This window comes from Dipodomys spectabilis, unplaced genomic scaffold, assembly GCF_019054845.1.
Source record: "Dipodomys spectabilis isolate Male_0828 unplaced genomic scaffold, ASM1905484v1 ptg000060l, whole genome shotgun sequence".
In the NCBI taxonomy this organism is placed as follows: Eukaryota; Metazoa; Chordata; class Mammalia; order Rodentia; family Heteromyidae; genus Dipodomys; species Dipodomys spectabilis.
Window position 1 is genome coordinate 2,337,477 of NW_024870737.1, and position 5,806 is coordinate 2,343,282.

A 5,806-nucleotide genomic window follows, 5' to 3' on the forward strand; every position below is an offset into this window, starting at 1 on the left:
GTTGAGATACACATGTAATGATCAGTGTGTTACTTCATCAAATAATAAATGATGCACAGTGCAATAGAGACATGCAGGTATTTGGAAAGAATTTTCAGATACATTTGAATAATTTGCTACTAAAATGTCCCTTGAACTCAGTGGCCATCTATTAAATCTGTTATTCACAATGGAACTTTTAAAAATGTAAGTATATCTATGGTTTCAGTTATGTAAATTCATATTAATATTCTCATTTATGGATTGATAATTGTAGAATCCATTTATTCAGGAGACAGAAAATATTCTCCTTTTAATTGCTAATTAAAGCATCAATTTTAATAAATTTTAAAGTGTGAAAACTTTATTAGTACAATATTAGGTAATTTTCATTTGTGTATTTCTTGAATATGACAATTTTCAGAAAGGCAGTAATAAGCTTAATTCAAATCATCTTTAAGTAATGGAATATTTACAAGTTGTATTTAGAACATGATGAAGTGGATCAACTCTTTGTAGTCATTGGAAGAATATATTCCTTTCTAAACAAATGTAATATGTCAGTCTTATAGTAAAATGAATATTTAGCATTTTTCTCCTTACAGTGTCTTGGTGTTTTAAGGTGCATGTTTGTGAAAAAAATATAACAAAGAGCAAAGTGCAATGTATTAAATTGTGACCCATAAAAGACAAGATATACAGATATATAGATATATATCTTAAAATCAGTACCAAAACTTAAAAAAAAAAACTATTTGGCCTACGCTAGGTGCATATAAAAAACACTATGGTCTTGTAAGCAGTTAAGTGAGTATCTTGGCAACAACCAATTTTTATTGGGGGAGTGAAGGGCCTCTTCATTGCTCCTCGCTGCGGAACTCGTTTCTTTCAAGGAGCTTGAGCTTTTGCAAATGGTTTCCTTCAGCTTTCGCTTCGTTGTTCTTCATCTCTTTATTGCTTTCCTTATGTCCACTATAATTTTTACAATATAGTCTAGAAATTCCTTAGCACATATTTTCAGTGTATTTAGCTTTATCTCCCACTTTACGGTTACGATGGTAAGTTTTAAATTTCTTTCCTGGTTGGCTACAATGTGTGCACTTTTTTCTCATTTTATTTCTAAAATGAGCAGTCAAACTCCAAATGCTGCTCTGATGGAGTCATGAAGTGAACTCTGCTGGCCACTTTGTAGTCACTAAGCCGATGTGACTATCTCAAATTAAATGAATTGAAAGAAAATAAAATGTAAGATGCCTGATCACACCGTATTTCAAGTGCTTTGTAGCCGCAATCCTATCATGACAGGTAGTTTGGACAGACCTACCTTAGTTCTCTCTAGGTTTCTAGCTGGATCTGTTGAATGCTAACAAGTTTCTCCTACACTGATCCTGAATTTGCCAACAAAGCCTTGTGTGGATGTGTTTAGGTGTAGGGTAGGGAGTTTGCTGTAGTTGTTGGCCTCTTTCTCTTCACTCCCATCACCATTGCCTCAGTCCTTGTCCCTTCCCTCCAAAGTAGTTTACCTCCCCTCCTTTTTCCTCCCCTGTTCCAAAAGGAATCCATGTGTCTTCCTAAAATCCCTCTTAACCCTGCCCTTTGAGAACACCGTCAGTGCCTACTATGGGTCTAAAAAGACCTCCGCTGAGCAGTCAGAGTCTTCCCTGGCTCCACAATGCCCCTGCCCTTGGCTGACTCTACCTTGCCTATTCCTACCTCCCGCCCATCATAGGCTGTGCCCTCTTTTCTCTGCTCCAGCCCATTCATAACCATTCTTCACAGCCTGGTTTCTGTACATTGAAGGCGAAGAGGCTGAGAGCATTTTGTGGGACAAAATGAATACACATAAAGAATCTTGGGATTTAACTTACCTAAAAAAATGTACTCATGGGCTGGGAAGGTGGCTCAGTGGTAGAGCGCTTGCCTTGCATGCATGATGCCCTGGGTTCGATTCCTCAGCACCACATAAGCAAAAAGAAAAAAAGCCGGAAGTGGTGCTGTGGCTCAAGTGGTAGAGCGCTAGCCTTGAGCTGAAGAGCTGAGGGACAGCGCCCAGGCCCAGAATTCAGGCCCCACGACCGGACCACCCCCCCCAAAAATGTACTCTTTATCTGATTATAAAATTGCTATGTTATTTAAAAAATGGGAAAAGAGAAACATGGTGAAAGGTGAGAAAGTGTGTGAATATTTTCTCCTGAGATTGCCACTTAATATCTTGTCTTTTTGGGGGTATGATTTTTTCCACATTTCTGTGATCTCCTATATTCTTTATCATACATTTGCATTCTGACTTTTAAGTATCATATGTGGTTAGTATAGATTTTTTGCAAAGCAACTTTCCATCACTCATAATCTATTTTATTGTGTAGTTTTATTGTAATTTACTTAACTTTTCAATAGTTGGAAATTTTAGTATAATAGATACTGCTGTAATGATCAACTTGGGGAATAAAATGGTTTTTGTGTATTTCCAACTATTCCCTTAGGATAGTATCTCAGTGCCAAGTTGTCAAAAAATAGCTGTATTTTCTCCTCTCATTGTCTTGCTATATTAGAGCACTAAAGTTAAAAAATGAAATTAACAAAAACCCCAATGCCACAAAAGCACCTTATATTCTTCCAATAATAGGTGAGATTGGTGTCCTGCTTTAACCGTGGACTCTGTTTATTAATTACCTTGATGATTCTTGTATGATTGTTGCATATTTGCATTTCCAGTTTTGTGAATTTGCCTGGTAAATTTTGCTATTGGAGCTCACATTTTCAAGTGATCAAATGGTCTTTCCCGGTGTGATTTTTTCCCCCTGTCTTTTCCTAATAAACACGGAGACTCCCTCCTTCTGGAGACTGAAAATGCTTATTAGCCTTTGAATTTTTTATGTTTTTGTTTTATATTAACTGTGACTTTCCATCCCATTCTAAGAGCAAAACTGAGATAATATGTGGTCAATTTCTACATTTTCCATATTTCACTCTATGGTGAAGATGGAAAGAAGCTAACTCTTCAGGATGTGGCTACTGGTGACATTTTATATTTACTTCTATGCCTTTTCCTACTCATATCCATACTAACAGATCTAGAGCATTTTGTTTTTCCCTAGCTGAAAGTTACCACATAGAATCTTGGTCTTGCTCTGGTGATGTAACATATTAGCCTTTGGTTTTGAGACAACCTCTTCATAGCCTGCTGGCTTGAAAACTCCCAGTTCTTTCCCCTGCTTCTGCCCCTTGAATGTTGGGTTTACAGGTTTGTGACACTGAATGGCTTAAATAATAAGAAAAAATGTTGTAGTACTGGGAATCAAACCCAGGGCGTCAAGGATACTAGACAAGAACTCTACCACTGAGCCACACCCTTCCTCATAGAATGCTTTTTCATTGTTCGTAGTTAGTAGCTCCCATGATTATACTAGTCATTCCACACTGATCTTTTTTTGACAAAAATTCTCAAATTATGAATGCATTTAAAAATTTGTAAATTATTAATTGTATTCCTAAAAGACACATATACAGAACATGATTGTACCTATGGGACTGCTTGGGGACACGGGAATGAAGAGAATATTGGGCAGTGAATAATATAAAATTCATTGTGTGTGTGTGTGTGTGTGTGTGTGTGTGTGTGTGTGTGTGTATGCATGAAGATGATATTGGAAACACAGTGAAAGTTGTTGGATAATAGAGTGGTTAGGGGACATGGAAAGAAACAGGAATAGAGAGCATTAAATTTTAGTAAAATATATGTCTGGGTGAAATGCCATGGTGAAACAAACACCTTTGTGTAATTATAGATACTAAAGAAAATTAATGGCAGAAATGTATAACACATTCTCTTTCGGGGTGGATATTAATAAGAGGAGAGGGGGTGAATGGAGAGTACGAAGGAGGACAATTGTAATCAAAGAACTTTATATACATGCATGAAAATAGAACAATGAAACCTGTTGAAATTGTTTTAAGAAGAAGGATGAGATCAGGAGATATTGTATGCATACATGGAAATACCACAATGAAAATCTCTTCTTCCACCAATATATGTTTCTAAAAAGCTGGTAAAATACATGCAATACATAATTTACCATCCTAACCATTTTGTGGTTCAGTTGCATTAAGTATGTTTGCAGTATTATGCAGATACAGGACTCCTGGCCAAATTGAACCTGTCCCATTAAATAACAACTCTTCATTTTCTCTTTGCCCCAGCTTATTGTGCATCTGGACTGACTGTAAGTGCTGCCATACAGTATTATCTTTTGTGACATGCTTTTATAATGTCCTCAAAGTCGCCCAGGTCATAGCAATTGACAGAATTTCTTTCCCTTTTAAGACTGAATACTATTACATTGTATGCATACATAACTTTTTTCATGTATTTGTTGACAGACACTTGGACTTTCACAAATGATGCTGCCCCATTACAATAGCTGTACGTGTACCTCCACAAGTCCCTACTATTCTTTTGGGTATATTCCTGGTCTACATTAATCTTGATCACTTGGGTGTTGGGGTATGTGTTGAATGGTGAGCCAGATAATTGATGAATCCTTACCCAGACTACAAACCTCTTGCTTTCCCCAAACCCACCTTCCAGGTTATGTAAATGTATGAAATCATGTAAATTTCAGGACAGCACTTTAGAGATGTCCCTTGAATTCTTGCCTGAGATCTGCGATAAATTAGAACCTAGATTCTTCCTTAGCCTCGGTCTCTTTTAGCATTAGATATGGCCTGTTGTGGCACTCAACATAGTTCCCTCATTGTCGCCTGCCTTTGGGGTCCCATTGGTTCTCCTAGGGAAGTTTCAGAACATGACGAGAGAAGGCTGCTGGGAATCTGCGTCCTCAGGTCACCCATGGAGTTACCACGATAGGTGTACATCCTCATTGCCTTTGTCCATGTCCAGCTGAGGTCCTCTTCCCTTTACTCACTGGATGGAGCAGACGGACTTTCCACTCACGTGTTCACTAAAATATAGGCCATATAGGATGTGGGGAATGTTCCCTCCAGAGTTTTCTTTGGGATCAGAGTTTCCTTGGGAGTCCTGCCACATCCTGCCTGAGATCACTCTTGCCCATAGAGGTATCAAAGGATGCTCTTTTTTGGGGAGGAAGTTCTGGATCCTAGGTTATGATCTTCATCCTCTGATGAGGGCAGCCTCTAAGCGAGAAATAACAAAGATGGCATAGGTGGGCTCCACATAGGATTTCAGGGAGACAATGTTCAGGTGCTGGGCATGTAGTGATGTAGCAGCACCCAGACAGGATGAGCTTTGGTGCTAAGTTCTGGTAGAGTATCCCATGCTAGGAAGTTAAGAAGTGGTCAAAAAGAGGTATGAAGGCCAAGGGTTGCCTACTTTTGCTTTTCTATCCATAAAAGAGACCATGATTTATGCAAGCAACAGGGTTTGGAGCAGGCCTGAAGTTGGCATTGATAAAACATTTGCTCTAATTTATTGTCTTTTCATGTGTGTTTCTGAAAGAACCATTTGCAGGTGATTTATATTCTACACTCATTATTTACTTAACAGGCTTTATGAATTCATCTATTCCACACTATTGAGAAGCTTACCTTTGTGTTTGTGGGAAGTGCAGCCTGAGTTATTGTCTGAATAAATCACATTAAATTTACCATTAGCATTGTGTGTGCATTTCTTGCTGCTGTTTTGGGACTACTTGATGCTTCTTTAAAGTAAATAAAGCCATTTAACAAATCTTGATATCACTGTGCAGGTGTTTCCCCTTTCAAGTAGCCAACTTGTTTCTCCCTGAGGAGTCAGGGCAGCTTGTGTGGATATTGCTGAGGAGATGACCTTTATGTTTTTATTTTTGAG

At 38.1% G+C, this 5,806-nt stretch overlaps 1 long non-coding RNA gene across 1 annotated transcript; it reads left to right on the top strand.

The window, feature by feature from the left end:
• The first annotated feature begins 3,547 nt into the window (after nt 1-3,547).
• On the top strand, nt 3,548-5,603 carry LOC122108460. Its single transcript, XR_006147579.1, has 3 exons — nt 3,548-3,588; nt 3,621-3,725; nt 3,777-5,603. It is a non-coding gene; the product is annotated as an uncharacterized LOC122108460 (long non-coding RNA).
• The last annotated feature ends 203 nt before the right edge of the window (nt 5,604-5,806 follow it).